This window comes from Gorilla gorilla, chromosome 3, assembly GCF_029281585.2.
Source record: "Gorilla gorilla gorilla isolate KB3781 chromosome 3, NHGRI_mGorGor1-v2.1_pri, whole genome shotgun sequence".
Lineage (NCBI taxonomy): Eukaryota > Metazoa > Chordata > Mammalia > Primates > Hominidae > Gorilla > Gorilla gorilla.
The window spans coordinates 64,244,184-64,263,032 of NC_073227.2; the positions used below are offsets into that span (position 1 = coordinate 64,244,184).

The 18,849-nt window shown below is 37.7% G+C and overlaps 1 long non-coding RNA gene across 1 annotated transcript in view; it reads left to right on the forward strand.

Annotated features, from left to right (window-relative positions):
• The window catches only part of LOC109026654 (uncharacterized), a 42,813-nt gene extending 26,774 nt beyond the window's left edge, over window positions 1-16,039 (forward strand). The window contains exons 4-5 of the long non-coding RNA XR_002005704.2: window positions 9,193-9,233; window positions 15,978-16,039. This is a non-coding gene — a long non-coding RNA (uncharacterized lncRNA). The remainder of the gene's footprint in view (window positions 1-9,192; window positions 9,234-15,977) is intronic.
• Window positions 16,040-18,849: the final 2,810 nt, after the last annotated feature.

Here is an 18,849-nt window from a genome sequence, read left to right on the forward strand (position 1 = left end):
TACATACCATCTTGGTAAAATTTATGAATTGCTTCAAGAATAGGACTTGACTTCCTTTTAAAGGTTTAGTCAAAAATTTTTGCATTCATGCAAGTTTATAACAATGCTCTATTTCTATTCCATTATTATCAGAACCACTATTATTATTAAAAACCATTTCCTGTGGCTAAAGAACATATTCTTTTAGAATTTTCATATGCAATGAAATTGTTTTAAAATAGTTAATTCTTTGCCATTCCTCCCTCAACCACATTCTCTGTCAATCTAGAGGATTCATGTGGTGACATTCTATGTTCCAATTTCAATCTTAGTCACAAAGGCAAGCCTTCTAATTCTGTCATTATTTAATGATAGACAGATGATTTTGCACTCATTTGACCTTTACGATGCTCTCTTGTTTGATTAGCAGCTCACTCCTGTTCTCTTATAATAAAAGGTAGAATGGATTAGCCATTCAGAATTCAGAATATTGAAGTAGTTAAAGCATAACAACAGACCACTGCTGGCATTTAATGCAGACATTAAAATTCTAATGACTCATTCCCCTGTCGCAGATGAGGAAAAGAATAGAAATAGACATAACAAGGATCTGTTCTTCTGAAACTAATTATAACAGGAATTTGAGATGGTAAAGACTTCATCTATTCATGTAAATCAGTGTTTCCTTTAACTTGGTAAAGAAGGCACAGTGATTTGCCAAAATTGAGGATTTCTGGAATCAGGTTAATTTAGGGTTCAGTACTAAAAGAGATCTTTTGAAGATGAAATGACAGAGGGTGGCGTGAAAAAAGAAAGGGGGGTTATAAACATAGGTATACCCTCCTGAGAGGCATAATTTAAGAAAAATTTTGATTTTTTTTTAAAAAACAGACTTTAAGAGAAAAAGTTATAATCATTCTATGACAAGAAGTGAATGTCTATACAAAATGTTTATTTTTTGTGTTATCATAACATAATCTCAGATATTAAAAGCTATTCTTATCCTACACTGTAGGAAATAATAGTTAAAATAATTAATAAGCATATTTCTTGAACCCATGGCAGGTTCTTTGCAAGGCCCTAGTGATACCAGATGATAAATACAACATATTTCCTGTCCTCTGGGAGCCTACAGTTGAGTTACTAAGAGATACATTAATCAAATAATCACAGAAAGAAATACAGCATTTCCACTGTAATAAGTAAAGTGTTAGTCACACTGAGATTATTCGAATTTATAATGCAAGGACCTGACCAAGATAGGGGGTCCCAGAAGGTTTAGCCAAGGAAGTCATGATTGATTAAAACTTGGAGGAAAGGGAAAGTTAATTGGTGAAGAGGAGAAAGGACTCATGGTAGAGGGAGTCTCTGAAAATGGAAGGACAGGAGAAAACACAGCAGTTTTGAGACTATGAGAGATCAACGTGTTTGGGTTGTACAAAGATTGAGGGGAAGGATTTTGCATTAGATGGAAAAAAATAAGAACGAAATTATACGCAAGGGTTTGTATCTTACATTCCATGTTAAGTCTTTAAGATCTGTTCTTTTGGCAATTTCAAGTTTATGTTATTATTAACTATAATCACTCTGCTATGCAATAGAATTAGAGAACTTACTCCTCCTGTCCACCTGAAACATTGTACTTTTTGGCAAACATCTTCCCATATCTCACACTCTTCCAAGCCCCAGATAACCATCACTCTAGTCTCTGAGTTCCACATTTTTAGATTCTACATATAAATGAGGTCATGCATCATTTGTCTTTCTGTACCTAGTTTATTTCACTTAGCAAAATATCCTCCAGGTTAATCCATGTTGTTGGAAATGACAGAATTTTCGTTCTTTGTAAGGCTAAATAGTATTCTATTGTGTGTGTGTGTTTCAGGGAAAAACTCCCAAACTGCATTTTTCTTCTGCCTCACTTCACCACAACAATCATCAACACAGAAGACGACTTCTGTGACCAAAGGTGTGGGAGTTTTTCCACACACACCAAACAGTGGACACCAGCTGGGTGTCCTTCAATTCAGTTTTGACACTATCTACCCAGACAGTGTGTCAGAATCCACAGGTCGAGGGGGCTCAGTTTCACGAGACTTCCCCCTCCTTCCCTCTAGTCACATGTTCGGGCCTCTAGAAATTCTGACTGACTGGCTTCAAGGCGGAGTTTCTATGACCTTCTCTTTGAGTTCGGTTAATGTGCTAGAGCAGCTCACTGAAGTGAGGGAAACATTTACTTACATTTACTGGTTGAGTAAGATCTTAAAGGACAAATAACCAGCCAGATGAAGAGACACACGGGGTGAGGTCTGGAGGGGTCTGGAGCACAGGAGCTGTTATCCTCATGGAATTGGGGTGTTCCACCCTCCTGGCATGTAAATGAGTTCTTCTTTACATTCCTGTCAACCTCCATGTTTCCATCTCTCCAGAAGCTCACCAAACCCTGTCCTTTGGGCCTTTTACAGAGACTCCATTTGTTGTCCATGCTAAAGCTGCTGAGGACTGTATGTTGAGATTCTTCTTTCCCTCTGTGCAGGGTTGCTTTCTCCAGAGAAGGAAGCAGGACTCTCTGGAATGAAGGTCTTATGACCCACAGTCAGATTAGAGTCTTGCCTTAGGCAAGTGAAAGGGGGACACAAAAAGGTCAGAGAGATAAGTTTTGTTTCCTGAGGTCTGTTTCTGAGGCTTTAAGTGCCCCAACATCATAACAAAATATTGTAACAATGGTTATGGGAGTTATGAGCTATGAACCAAGGCTGAAAACCATAATATAAATATAATCATAATATCACAGTGTATATATACCACATTTTCAGTATTCATTCATTCATTGATGGTTGCTTCTATATCTTGACTATTTTGATAATCCTTCCAGAAACATGGGAGTACAGATATCTTTTCCACATACTGATTTGATTTTCATTGAAGATATAGCTAGACACAGAATTGCTAGATCATATGGTACTTCTATTTTTAATTTTTTGAGGAATCTCCATATTAGTTTCCATAGTAACTGGAGTAATTTACATTCCCACCAAGAGTTTACAAGGGTTCCCTTTTCTCCACATCACCAACACTTATGTTTTGGCTTTGTGATAATAGACATGATAGCGGATGTGAGGTAATATCTTGTTTGGTTTTAATTTTTATTTCCCTGATGATTAGTAATATCTAGCATTATTTTCATGTATATGTTGGCCATTTATATGCCTTCTTTTGAGAAATATCTAATCAATTTATTTGTTTTCTTGCTATTGAGTTATTTTATTTCCTTGTGTGTATTTTGGGTATTAATTACTCATCAGATATACGATTTGCAAATATTTTCTCTTATGCTGTAGGTTGTCTCCTCATTCTGTTGATTGTTTGCTTTGTTATGCAGAAACATTTTGGTTTGATTCAATCCTATTTTTCTATTTTTCTTTTGTTGCCTATGCTTTGAGTCATATTCAACAAATCATTACCAAAACTAATGTCAAAAATCTTTTTTTGCATATTTTCTTCTAGGAGTTTTATAGTTTCAGGTCTTATGTTTAAATCTTTAATTCATTCTGAATTAATGGTGTCAAATAAAGATCCAATTTGATTCTTCTGCATAGGGATATTGTTTTCTCAGCAGTATTTATTGAAGAGAATCTCCTTTCCCTATTGTGTAGTCTTGGTACCTTTTTTAAAGATCAATGACGATAATTGCCTGGATTTATTTGTAAGCTCTCTACTCTGTTCCATTAGTCTATATGTCTATTGTTACGCTATTCTTATGCTGGTTTTGTTTGTTTGTTTGTTTTTGTTTTAGAGACAGGGTCTTGTTTGGCTGCCCCATGAGGTAGAGCTCAAACAATCCTCTTGCCTCAGTCTCCTGAGTACTAGGACTGCAGGTATGCACCAGCACACCTGACTTTTTTTTTTTTTTTTTTTGTAGAGATGGAGTCTTACTATGTTGCCCAGGCTGGTCTCAAACTCCTGTCCTCATGTGGTACTCCCACCTTGGCCTATGAAAGCACTGGGATTATAGGTTGAGCTACCATGCTCAGCCCCCATGCTGTTTTGATTACATTAGCTTTGTAGTATATTTTGAGATCAGGTAGTATTATGACTCCAACTTGTTCTTTTTGCCCAAGGTTGCTTTGGCTATTAGATTCCATAGGCTTTCCTTATACATTTTTTTTTTCTCTTCTTACTGGATGATTTCAAATAATCTGTTTTTGAGTTTCCTTATTCTTCTTGTTGTTCTCGTCTTCTGTTGAAGCTGTGTATGGGATTTTTTAGTTCTGTCATTGTAGTCTTCAGCTCCCAAGTTTCTGTTTGTTAGTTTTTGTCTTTGTTTGTGTTTGTGTGTATGTGTGTATGTGTGTTTTACATTTTTCTATCTCTTCATTGCGCTTTTCCTTTTGTTCTTATATTATTTTCCTGATTTCTTATATTGATGTTCTTATATTGATTTCCTGATTTCATTAAATCATTTATCTCTGTTCTTGTAGCTCACTGAGCTCCTTTAGTACATTTATTTTGAATTCTTTGTCAGGCAATTAGCAAATCTTCAATTCTCTGGAATTAGTTACTAGATGTGTACTGTGTTCCTTTGGTGGTGTCATGTCTCTCTGATTCTTCATGATTTCTGTAACCTTATGTAGTTCTCTACACACTTCAAAAAGCAGTCTACTCTTCCAGACTTTTGTACTGGAATTATATATGAAAATCTTTCTAAAAGATTTTTACTTGTCGGGGTTGAGGGGAGCACTGGAGTGTGCTGTTGCACCTGGTCTAGTGGTAGCGGGCAAGAAGTATGGAGGTATGGGTATGATGGGGGGGTGCAGTGTCTTGGGGGTTCAGGTAGTTAGAGTCTGTGACACTGGAGACTGCATGATTCTTGAAGGCAAGAAACACAGAGTTTCACAGTAGTTGCAAGGGCTGCTGGGGTCCTAAGCAGTGCCTTTGGGTCCAACAGCCAAAGACCAGAGTTGGGACCAGTGGTGTTCCTGTGCTGGAGTATGGAGGCTGGCTCCAGCACATATGTGGTAGCAGGGGCCAGCTATAGGCACTCTCACAGTGGCAAGGGTGAGGGTCATGAGCAGGGACTCTGGCTGACTGCAGGTTCATGTGCTGGTGGGAACTGGAGCTGTGTCCAAGCACAGCTATAGGAGCTGGCAGCCTGCATGTCAGTAGTTGCAGGGGCTAACTGGGGGTTGTGGACAGGGGTTAGGCCAGCTATGTATGCCTGTGTTACTGTGGAGACCAAGGCTGGCCGTGGGCACATGCACACATCCGTAGCTGCAGAGGTCCTATGGGGGCATGCATGCAGCAGTGAGAGCTGGTAACAGAGGTCAGATGACTGCATCTGTGTGCTCAGCTGCAGGGACTGGAGCTAGGCATGTAAACACAGTGGTCAAGGCCAGAAATGGGAGTTGGGCCCAGCTGCTTGTATATACACAGCTGTGGGAGCCAGGACTAGTGTTATATATGAGCCTGGCTACAGGCATATGTGCTGCAGTGGGAGCTGAGGCCCGGGCCTGCAGTGTGGGCCCAGGACCATTTTCAGGCATGTGTATTGTGGCTGCTCTGGGTCCCTGGGCCAAGGCACCTGTTATGACAGCAGCTGGTGTGGTTCCTGGGAGGCAGAAGGAAGATGAGCAGTGGCTCAGGCACCTGGAAACAGCAAAAGCAAAAAGCTGTGGAATCCTCCATGGCAAAACCTGCAGGGCATCCATTGAGGCTGTGTTGGTTGATGATTTCTTCAGTAGCAAAAGCTGCTAATGTCTATGACAGCGAACACTGCAAAGTCCTCAGCAGTGAAACCTGCAGGGGGTGCCCAGTAACCATGAGGACTATTGAGGTCCTCAGTAGAGGAGGCTGCTGGAGTATGTGCAGAGCAGGGCACTGGGGACCTCAGTAGATTCTGCCTTGTTGGCTTGTGCTGATAGATCACATCCTTCTTCTTTGTTCCTGGTTGTCTCCAGACATCACAGATAATACCAGTCTCCTTAGCAATCCGGGTGAGGAGAAAGTAAATACATTTGTTTGAGCAGTGCCTTGAAAGGCTGGGGAAACTAGTTGTTCACACCATATTCTTTTTCTTTATGAGAGAAAATTGAGAGTCCGGGTGTTCCCTTTCTGTGTTGAACAGTACAGACCTGGGAGATGGGATGATGTAGGCAAAACACTTTTATCTATTTTGTGTGGTTATTTTGTTTTTTTGTTTTTCTTCCATAGGTATAGCTATAGCTTCCTAAGTGGACTCCTTAGCTCCTCTAGAGTTATTTTTATTTTCATATAGTTGTCTAATCATTATTCTTTGTGGGGAAAATAAAGGCTGAGGTTTCCTACTCCACCATCTATCTTACAGATAAGAAAACAAAAATAACTCTATGGTTAAAAAAAAATTCCAAAAACTTCATTTAAAAAAACTATTTTAGATTGAACTGTTGCCCCGATTCTTCTCCCCTACCTGCACTCACACCATTGCCATGGCCTCATTATGGATGTACTTACCCAATTCTTGACTTTGGGCTTGGTCAGATGACTTTCTCTGAGCAAAAGTTTCTGTACAGAAATCAGTTTGCCAGTGTCAAGCCTGGGTCTTAGGAGGATGCACATGTTTGTGCTTATTCTCTTGCACCTCTGCCAGTGATATAAGAGGAAGAAATATCTCTGGCAACCTCTCTGACACAAGGAGAATGAAAGACACTGAAGCTGGAGCACCCACCCTGCCTTCAGTTCCTAACTTGGAAGCAGGATGCTAACTACCATGGACTACAAATTGCCACCAGTTGAGTCCAACCAATATTAGCCAAGCCCCCAACGACACACAGAAGTACAAGAAGATATGAGTGTTGCTTTAATTCACTGAGTTTTGGGGTGGTTTTGTACAGAACATTGCTGTGATTTCTCAGAATCTTTAATATGCTAGGAGTCTGAGGATGACTCCTTTGGAGGTGGAGTTCTTTCAAACAGCACTGGGAAATGCTAGATTAGAATAAGGTATATCAGTCAGAAATAATCTTTTTCACTAAATCTATCTTAGTTTAATATGCCTTCATTTTTCTGAACAGCAAATGAGCATATTCATATATGCCATATGTTATAGAATGTTGAATAGGTTGCTTCCTATCTACTTGAAAATTTTGGCAAATTCCCCAAAGCTACAGATAGTGGGTAATATATTACACTCACATTAAAAGAGAGCTACAAACATATTCCCACAGAGCTTACTAACAAATGATTAAACTGGTCCTTCAGCTACCAACTACCATCACCCACTTCCAGTCTCTGTTAAAAGTGACTGGAACGTACGTTGAGGAAATTACTTAAAGGAAATACATATGAGTAGAGAATGCTATGATCTCTTCCTTTCCTACTTACATGGGGAGAGTTTGTCTCTCCACTGCCCCCTCACCACCAAGTGAAGAGAGGTGCGCAAGAGAATCATTCCTAGTGATAGTGATTATCTGTAAAAGGGATGACAAGCTTCTCTATCCCTAACTGCCTGTGATGCCAGTTAAGCTGCAAGGATGTAGGGTATGGAAGAATTCTTAGGAACGTCTGGCATTAGTCCCCAGGATTTGCGAGTATATATGAAGGTAAAGACTGGAACATGCTTCTCTTGGGAAATTCACTGAACAAGATGCAGGCCTTGGTAACATACATCTTCCATACAACTTCGGAAATCCAGGCAGAGGTTCCCAAACCCCAATTCTTGACTTCCGTGCACTCGCAGACTCAATAGTACGTAGAAGCTGCCAAAGCTTGAGGCTTGCACCTCTGAAGCCATAGCCCGAATTCTATGTTGGCCCCTTTCAGCCAGGGCTGGAGTGGCTGGGACAGAGGGCACCAAGTCCCTAGGCTGCACACAGCACAGGGATCCTAAGCCCGGCCAACAAAGTCACTTTTTTCTCCTACGCCTCTGGGCCTGTGATGGGAGGGGCTGCCATGAAGACCTCTGACATGCCCTGGAGACATTTTCCCCATTGTCTTGGGGATTAACATTCAGCTCCTCATGACTTAGGCAAATTTCTGCAGCGGGATTTAATTTCTCCTCAGAAAATGGGGTTTTCTCTAATATCGCATTATCAAGCTGCAAATTTTCCAAACTTTTGTGCTCTGTTTCCCTTATAAAACTGAATGCGTTTAACAGCACCTAATCACCTCTTGAATGCTTTGTTGCTTAGAAATTACTTCTGCCAGATACCCGAAATTATCTCTCTCAAGTTCAAAGTTCCACAGATCTCTAGGCAGGGGCAAAGTGCCACCAGTTTCTTTGCTAAAACAGCAAGAATCACCTTTGCTCCAGTTGCCAACAAGTCCCTTATCTCCATCTGAGACCACCTCAGACTGGATTTCATGGTGCATATTGCTATCAGCATTTTGGTCAAAGCCATTCAACAAGTCTCTAGGGATTTCTAGACTTTCCTACATTTTCCTGTCTTCTTCTGAGCCCTCCAAATTGTTCCAACCTCTGCCTGTTATCCAGTTCCAAAGTTGCTTCCACATTTACAGTTATCTTTAAAGCATTGCCTCACTCTACTGGTACCAATTTACTATATTAGTCTGTTTTCATGCTGCTGATAAATACATACCCAAAATTGGGCAATTTACAAAGGAAAGAGGTTTACCTGGACTTAAGTTACACGTGGCTGGGGAGGCCTTACAATCATGGCGGAAGGCAAGGAGGAGCAAGTCATATCTTACATGGATGGTGGCAGGCAAAGAAAGAGAGAGCTTGTGCAGGGTTTTCCTGTTTTTAAAACCATCAGATCTCATGAGACTTATTCACCATCATGAGAACAGCACAGGAAAGACTTGCCCCCATGATTCAATTACCTCCCACTGGGTCTCTCCCACAACACATGGGAATTCAAGATGAGATTTGGGTGGGGATATAGCCAAACCATATCAGCCCTCTTTACTTACTATATTATTTTATAATTAGAATCTTTAACATATTTCCTCTTAGAACAATTTTAAGTGTACAATAGACTATTTTTCTCTGTTGGCATTATGGTATACAGTAGATGTTTAGAATTTATTCATCCTAACTGTACATTATACTTCATTCTCGTTTTTCCCTATTGGCATACAAGTACTTACAAGCCAAGAAGATATTTCTCAGTACTCTATTCTGCAGGCTTGGGGAAGACATGATGTGAGTCATGTAAAATTGTTCTTACCATTTTCAATGCGCCTTTTTTTGTTTGTTTCTTTCTGTGCCCCACCCAGTTGCTGTAACTTCTCACCTGGATTCCAGAGCTCTCATGAAGGTATTTTTATCCATGGATGGTTGTTAAATCTGTGTTTCTATAAAAGAGCTGGAACATCTCATTTAACTAAGACTTTTTGTGTATAGAAGTTTTTTTTAAAGGACATAAGTTGTTTAGCTTTTGTGATTTCTTTCCTTTGTTTTGTGCTATAAAAGTCGTCTTTATAATACAATTTGAAATTTACTTTTTTTATTGTTGTTTTGTTTTTCTTTTTTTTTGTTTTGTGTTATTTTTGAATAGTAATTCTATACCTGGTTATGGTCCTTATATAAAATACAAAGAAAAAGACATTGGCATGCTGAAAGAGTAGTTTATATCTTTCTGAAATTTGACTGCCCAATTTTGTCTGTTTGAGAATGCAGACAACTGTGTAAACTGTTTATATACTTTAATAAAAATTTAAAGATGCTGTCACACTCAGGAAATCCAAAAACTGTTTGTCTCCCACATTGTTTGCAAAGACTAGCTATCCATAGAGCTTTGCAACCACAGACCTTACCAATTCCCTTAACAACAGGGAATGCATTCCTAATGACTGGTAGTGTGTACTGTGGTCATGTTTGATTTGATTTGACAGTCTAAGGTCATTTCTCAGAAGAAAGAAGAAATAGTCCATTGGATAAAGATTTTCTTTCATCTTCTAGTTATGAAAGCTTTTACTCTACCTCTTTCTTATTTGGATTTAGTCATAATTTAGCACCTTACAACATTCTGGTATTACACCAGGAAACAATCCTAAAAATAGTCAAAGATGAGGAGCTGAGTAGGAAAATTTTGCCTCATTGTCTCTAACAAGACAACTGTCTCTGACACCTCTTAAATAGCAGAAGAAAACTGTCAAGGGCCTCTCAGCTAAAAGATTCCCAGGGGCTTCACCAAAATGCCTTAGTATCCTAAATAACAGGACTTTTGTCTAGTTTGTAGCATATGTTTCTTATCTTTTTCTTGATTTGTGGGGTCTGTGAAAATCAGTAATATCTAATTCCATTGTAGGGTTGAGGAAATAAATCCAATACAATGGATAAACCATAAAAATGGTTAAAATCATAAATGTATATGTGCAACAGAGGCCTAATGGAAGGGTCAAATCTGTGAGCACACTGTAAACTCTGGCTTGTCATTTCTTTTAATGCAAAATGTATGGCCTCCTCAGAAAAATTGTGAAAGGACCATGAATTCTGACAGTTAACTTCAGAATCAACCAAGAATCTATACAGGATAGGCACCAGAAATTCCCTTTGTTTGTCTTATTTTACCACAATATACACATTAAAACAAGCATCAAATTTATGGAATTTATCTCCTAAGAAATGTGTAAGCTCATCCACTCTATTGCACTTGCCATTTTTAGGATGAAGCCACCATTCTGTCTCAACTGTATTAATGTAATAGGCTCCAAGCTACTTCACCCAATCTCCAAGCTTGCCATTTAATCTAGCCATACAAGTTAAAGAATGATCTTCCCAAACACCAATCTTGCAATAGCACATTTCAGGGGCTCCATTTTGCTCTTTTTTTTTTTTTTTTTTCTGAGACAGAGTCTCACTCTGTTGCCCAGGCTGGAGTACAGTGGCGCGATCTCAGCTCACTGCAACCTCCACCTACTGGGTTCAAGTGATTCTCCCACCTCACCCTCCCCAGTAGCTGGGACTTCAGGCCTGTGCCACCATGCCCAGCTAATTTTTGTATTTTTAGTAGAGACAAGGTTTCGCCATATTGGCCAAACTGGTCTCAAACTCCTGACCTCAGATGATCTGCCCACCTCGGCCTCCAAAAGTACTGGGATTACAGGTGTGAGCCACTGCGCCTGGCCCCATTTTGCTCTTTATATCAAATCTAATTGTCTTAAAATACCCTCAAAATCCTCAGGATCTGGCTAACCTCTCCAGTCTTCTCTCTTCTCAGTACTTGAAATGCTTCAGCCATCCCAAAATTTACTCAGAACTTTATACATGCCATACTCTTTTATTCTCCAGGTCTTTGCTTCAGACTTTTCTTTCCTCTTTGAAAACTGTATTCTCCCTGCAGCCATCAGTCGTACCCATGTTTGCACACATCATTTGTCTATGGAGAGCTGATAAGTCTCACCTTACCAACCACTTTCTCCAAGAGCCATCCTCAGACTCTCCAAATCAGAGTTAATTGCCTCTCCAATGTGCTCCCCTTAGTACCCTGAATCTCTAGCATATCATCCTGGATGATAATTACCTGCCTTTTTAAATTTCCTGTACCTAATTGTGAACTTCTTGGGCAGAGACTGTAGCTTTCATGTTCGTCAGCATAGGCTTGATGTGTACTAGATGTTTAATCATTATTCATGTCCTAGCTCAGTAGAAAACTCATCCTGTCTTTGGCAAAAGGCGAGGTTTTCATCTTGAACAGCTTCTGTTAATGAGGCAGCTGATGGTAATATTGTCCAATTAAGCCCCAGGGAAATCTGCTTGAAATGACTTGTGAGAGAAGGCTGTAAGAGATTTATAGATACCAATTAATTATGGAGTCTACATTAGACCTGGTTAGAAAAAATAGAAATGCAGGTGAGGAGGAGGGCTCAAATACTGGGTCAAAATATCAGGGTGATGAAGGGAGAAAGAAGCTCTGCCTTGCATCCATGGTTGAGGACTCATGGTGATGAGCCAACTCAGTCTCAGTGCCAGAGCTGGATACATCAACAGCAGAGCCACGACATATCAATATAACACAGGAGAAATGCAAGGGGGACATTTTTGCAGATCAAAGGATGAAAAGTGAAAATCAGGAAATAGGCAGAAAAGAAGATTTAGAAGTACCACAGAATGCAAACGTGCTTACTTAGAATAATGTGAAGGAAAAGAAGGTATTGGGTGTCCTTGGAATCCCAGTATTCCACAAGGTGAGGCTCAGAGAGAAAGGCAATTTCCACCCTTATTGCTTTTGTAATCCACGTTCTTTGAATAATACTCGTAAGGTTTGGCTGTGTCCCCACCAAAATCTCATTTTGAATTGCAGCTCCCATAATCCCCACATGTCATGGAAGGAACCTGATGGGAAGTAACTGAATCATGGGGATGGATTTTTCCCATGCTATTCTCATTCTAGTGACTAACTCTCATGAAAGCTGGTTGTTTTATAAAGGGCGGTTCCCCTGCACACACTCTCTTGCCTGCTGCCATGCAAGGCGTGCCTTTGCTCCTCCTTTACCTTCCACCATGATTTAGGCCTCCCCAGCCATGTGGAACTGTGAGTCCGTTAAACCTCTTTTATTTATAAATTGCCCAGTCTCGAGCAGTTCTTTATAGCAGTGTGAGAGTGGACTAATACGAATATATCACACAACAGTGTAGTTTTGAAGGAAGCACGTGATCCCAATGTGTATAACTATAAATTCACCTATTTCAAAATAACAGTAACTTACAGCACTTATTGAGTAAGCATTTACTTAGAGGTAGTGTAAAGTACTTACACGCAGCATCACATTTATGGTAGGATGAATAGTGGCACCTAAAATTATCTGCATCCTAATCCCAGAACCTACAAATGTTTCCTTATATGGCAAAAGGAACTTTAGAATGTCATTAAACTAAGTATATTGATGCACACCTATGTTTACTGTGGCACTATTCACAATAGCAAAGACTTGGAACCAACCCAAATGCCGATCAATGATAGACTGGATAAAGAAAATGTGGCATATATACACCATGGAACACTATGGAGCCATAAAAAAGGATGAATTCATGTCCTTTGCAGGGACATGGATGAAGCTGGAAAACATCGTTCTCAGCAAACTAACACAAGAACAGAAAGCCAAACACCACATGTTCTCACTCATAAGTGGGTGTTTAACAACGAGAACATACACAGGGAGGGGAACATCACATACTGGGGCCTGTTGGGGGTTTTGGGGTTAGGGGAGAGATAACATTAGGAGAAATAGCTAATGTAGGTGACAGGTTGATGGCTGCAGCAAACCACCATGGTATGTATATACCTATGTTAACAAAACTGCATTCTGCACATGTACTCCAGAACTTAAAGTATAATTTTTAAAAAAGAAAAGTATGTAGAAATGGGAAGTCAATCCTGGATTATTTGAGTGGGCTCAAATATAATCACAAGGAATGTAGGTGGTCACTAGCAGTTGAAAAATTGGGAAAACAGATTCTGCTCCTCAGAGCCTACAGAAGGAACCAGCCCTACTGACACCTGACTTTAACCTAAAGAAACGGTTAAGAACTCTAAGTTCTAGAACCACAGCATAACACATTTGTGTTATTTTATGCCACTAAGTTTGTGTTAATTTGCTACAGTAGCAACAGGAAAGTAACACAGCACTTACTCCTCACGACCACTGAATGTAGAAACTGTCATTATCTCTTTTTATAGGTGAGGGACTGGAGGTACAGGAAAGTTAACTAATTCGACAGAAGTAGGATCCAGTCCAGGCAGTTGGATTCAAAAGTCCTTGTCTTTAGCCACCATGCTATATTCTATGATAAGAAAATTGACTGGCTCGCTGTGTATACATCTACGGTCCATCCAACCACACATGGATTTTTTAATTAACCAATTTCATAAATATTCAAAAACTAAAATGTACTTTTTTAAAGGAAACTGTTTGGAAATGATTTCAACCATTTTTAAGTTTCTAAGAAATATTATGAGAAGTAGTCCTGCAGGAGGAACCAGCCCTACTGACACCTTGACTTTAATATTCCTGATTATTTCTCATAATGAAGAATAATTACTCCTTCTACTGTAACAAAGATTTTGAAAAATTATCCAAAGATATTAATTCATTAGCTATTATAATCACATTATTACTATATTCACACAAATAATGTACTCAATTGTAATTAACGTATGATTCTGTTCCAAGAAAAAAAAAGCTATAAAGAAAATGTATATTAGAGACTTGAACTTAACAAGTTAGCAGACATGAATTTAAGCAGCACATTTGCTCCTTAGAGTGTAACCTTTAGCAAGCAATTTAACCTCAGTTGATTCCCTTATCTATCAATGTGGAGTTTGCCCTATCAGCCACCTTCCTTTTCTAAGATTCTGTGTGTTTGTGATTCTATTTGTTCTTCAAGCTTGTTGGTGGTACTGGATTTTTCCATATAAAAAAATTACATCTTTGCCCTGTCCTTAGCATACTATTCCAAATTTGATTTTAAGCAGAAATCCATCCTTTTGGTCCATTAGTAACTTCTTTTAGCCTGTTGGTACTCTTCGACTTAATAGCAGATAAAGGCATTTCTAGTGCCATTTCCTGTGGAACCAAAATATGACGAAGGAGGCAGAGGAGCATTAAGTATCTTCAAATATTTTTGCCTAATATTTCTCTAATCCTCAAAATAACCCTTGAAAATAAGTGTATCGTCCTAGTTCAATAGATGAAGAATGTAAGAGACTATTTAATAAGGACTTTTAAGTTAAAAGTGGCAAATATCCTGACCACCAATCCTTGCTTTTTCCACAATTTCATACTATATCATATAAAGCAGTAATAGCTTCTGTATGTTGAATACTGCAGAAGATTTAATTTTCTAAAAATAATCACACAATATATGCACCCCCATCCCACATGCGCTTTTTATAATGTGAATGAAAATCTCCCATCAATAGATCAGGTTCCATTTTTCTCCTACTTGAATCCAACAAGGGCTTGTGGCAGCCTTAATTAACCCACAGAGCATGGCAGTATGATGTCACGTGACTTCGCAGGCTAGGATACATAAAGGATGCAGCTTCTACTTGGTGCTGTCTCAAGAAAATTACCCTAGCAAACCAGCTTGCTGTGAGGAAGCCTAAACTAGCCCTCACTTAGAGAGCTGATGTGCAGAGATACTAAGGCCCTCACATGACAGTTAGCATCAACTCTAGATATATTGGTAGATGATTTCTTCAGATAATTCCAGCCTCCAACTTCAAGTCTTCCAGCTGAGGCCAAAGACATTGCAGAGCAGACATGAAAATTGAAATATTAAAATGTACCCTGACTTGTAGACTCACACAATCCATTAGTATGGGTGTTTCATACCATTACATTTTGGATAATTTGTTAGGCAGCCCTGGAATAAATATGTATCATGTGCACAGCACCTTAAAATTTTCCCAGATTGCAGACCTGAAAACAGTCTCCAAGAGATTATGTGACTCACACTGAACCACACAGTTAGTATCTGAAGACTAACTTAATCTTCAGATGAATCCCAATGGATTAAAACACAGATTGTGTTTTATTTCCAAAACTTATAATGCTGAATTATCTCCTAAGAGAAACCCAGCTTGGAAATTGTTGAACTCTAACTTTACGGATACTCACTAGCCTATAGAAAAATACCACATTTTAGTACAACATTAAATTTTTGATAATTGATAAATCTAAGACCATTCTATACATGCAATCTGATATACTAATAAACAAACAAAAGAATAAAATATGGTGGGAGAAGACCACATTATTTCTAGATCATTTATAGCTTATACCCACTTTTATTTGATAATTTATCTATTTTCATTGGTTTTAAGTTGCATTTTTATGTTATCATATTACATTTGACTATATATATTTTTTAATTGGGGGGGTTAGCTTTCATAAGAAATACATCAATCAATACATGAATGTAGCAATACATTAACATTATACTTCAAGTGCATTGAATAATTTGACTATATCAAGAGTAATTTCAAACAAGCCCTTTAAGCAGAGGTGGATGGTTGCCTATCGAAAAACCCTTTTGTCTTTATCCTTGCTCACAGAAATATGATTTTGTTTGATATTTACCACCCCTTTCAATTCTGAGGAGCGATTACTTCCAAATGTAAGTAAGATGAATTTTGCTAATCTAAATATTCTTGTCTTTCAAGAAAAAATATTTTAAAGAAACTATATGATAATCTGGAGAAACCTCTCAAGTAATCTTTTAAAGTAAAACTTAAAATTCACTGTATAGATACAATGTATATCCTATAAATGTTTGCCTTCTAACCTCAATAATTATTACAAAAAAGTCTTTAATCTTATGTATTTCTAATGCTTAAGACCTGATATCATTTCCCCTGTATCTTAAGGGTAGTTTATTTTAAAGGACTCTTCCTTTTAAAAATGAAGTCACTGAAACACTAAGTAAACCCCAAAAGAGTACTTTGTTCTGATTATTTCTTTTAAATTTCCCCCATAATATGACTTCTGCATTTCCTCTCTGAATTTAGTCAATTTTTCAATTTTTTAAAAACTCTCTGTGGAAATAGGTCAATAATTTTGCTGTGAGGTTAAATGTTGACCTTCCTTTCTTTAAACATGAAGGAATGTAAGTGCTGGTCAATAGAGCTAAATCTTTTGCTATGCCTTCTCAACAATAATACACAGAATTTCTTATAGGGGAATTTTCTCCTTAAATTAAGTAGTATAATTGGTGCAAAAGAAATATGAGACTACTTTTAAGATGTTGTGCCTTTTAGTAGTAACTTAATAAATTCAAAAATGCCAGCTTACTTCGTGAGAAATTTTTGTCACTGATAGAATCTTGTTCACAATGAATGAAATGGCAGGCATTTTTTAAACCAGACATATGTTTCTAATAACACTCTTGTATATGCAGTGCAGTGTTTTAAATGTAGATTAGGTACACTGGTGACGTCATCCTTTAAACTCTCTTTAGGTAAACCAGATGGCTGGCTTGTATGCCGTAAGAATGCCATTAAACTGTCCAGAGAGAATAGTTTAATCATCTTTAATAATGTCACTAATACCCAACATGTGTATTTGTAAATGGGTAATTGTATTGAAAAAGCTGATGTCACAAAATCTGTTTCAGACACTTTTCATTTAAAGTAAGTGATGAAAGTTGCAAGGTTTTTAAAAAACACACAAACAATAGTCTTGAAAACAACAATTAATATGTAAGATTTCTGTATACTAGCTAGTGATTTGTTACCACACTACAAAATCAATAGTATTAAAATTTGTGCCGTACTACAAATCGATAGTATTTTGTTACCTACTATCGATCAATAGCTATAATTTAGTTCTTATGTTGAAAAATAAAAAGCAAATAAGTTTCTAAAGAAGTTTGGAGATTAAAAAGAAAACAAATATAAAGGTAGAACATAGAAGGATAAACAGGCAAGGAGAAGCAGAATTCAAGTTTCTTTATCCACTCATTAAATTTTAGAGCTTAGAACTTTGACAAATAAATCTTGTCTCCATGGCTTTCTTATGCATTCCACACACAGGGTTTCATGGGAAGAGATTAGCTTCTTATGATGATGTAATGAGTCTAATTGAGGTTGGAGCTGGAGGAATCCAAGTAAATTGAGTTGATCCGATGAAAAAGAAAAGTAAAAACATATTCTAAATTTGATACATGAGATTTCTATCTATGTAATTGCATTATAATTAATGCTTTGCCCTGAGACTTAACCAACGAGCTTCCTTCAGTCCCTGAAGTTAAAATATTAGGGAAAAAGTTGAGCAGAAGAAAACACACAAACTTAGAAAAGCATTTAAAATATACATTCAATGTTACATTTTAATTCATATTTCCAAAGAATAGGCTAGACTTTATTTTTCTGAGTGTTGTAAATCCCAACTTATTCTTATATAAAATATAAAATACTATTTAAAACACTTCAGTTGAATAATCTCTCCTTAGATTCTAATAACTATTCAGAATGTTAAAATGCTATTATTTACCAGTTCTTAGAATGCCTTCAGTTCCATTGTATAATTAAAGTTGCATGGCATCTTGCTGAATTATCTTAAGGAAAAAAATAGGGAGAAGCTCAAATTACTTTGATGGTAGGAAGAGAAATTACCCTGATGATGGTGTTGGAAGAAAGAAGCATGTATGACTCTTGGCAACTGCTGTCCTATTTTTTCTGCAGGAGGCATGTATGCTGAGTTGTTCTTTGACTCATCTATAAAGGTATTGCAAAAAGGCCTCATATGTCCGCTCTATAATTGTACAGTTCTCCCGCTAATGGCATGAGTTAGTCTAATACAGAAATGGATTATTAACAGAATAACCTAGCCTTACATTTAAATTTACCTTTGACAATTAATCATTATTGGAAATAAACATGATATTTTGCTCTTTGACCCCTAAATCTATCTTTCAGTTCATTTCAAACTTGAGAAAATAAGAATGGCATTATTTATAGTCTGCTATAACTCCAAAATAAAGAATTCAATGTGTTTTTATGTGAAATATATTCTACCTAAATTTTTCTTCTTAGGAAGTATATGAGATGAGACATAAGAAATGAAATATTGAATCAGAATAATATTCCACCTAACCCCATGTGTTACAGAGATATTGAAGGCTATTTGCAAAGTTCTTTTTTAAATCAGTTTTAATGAGATCAGAAATTATCTTTGTGATTATAATGAGGCATAAATTTACCACATAACTTTCTAACCTAGAGTTTTGGACCTAAAATGTTGCATAGGATATCTATGGCAAATCTAATATTGAATTAGAAAGTTAGAGTTCTATTTATGGAAAGAAATTTGGCAAAAATATATGTAAACATCACCAAACAATGTCTTCCATGTTGACTTTTCTCTCTGCTTACCTGTTTCTGACATTGTATGTATACCACGGTGTAAGATTACATGAAGTCAACCTAA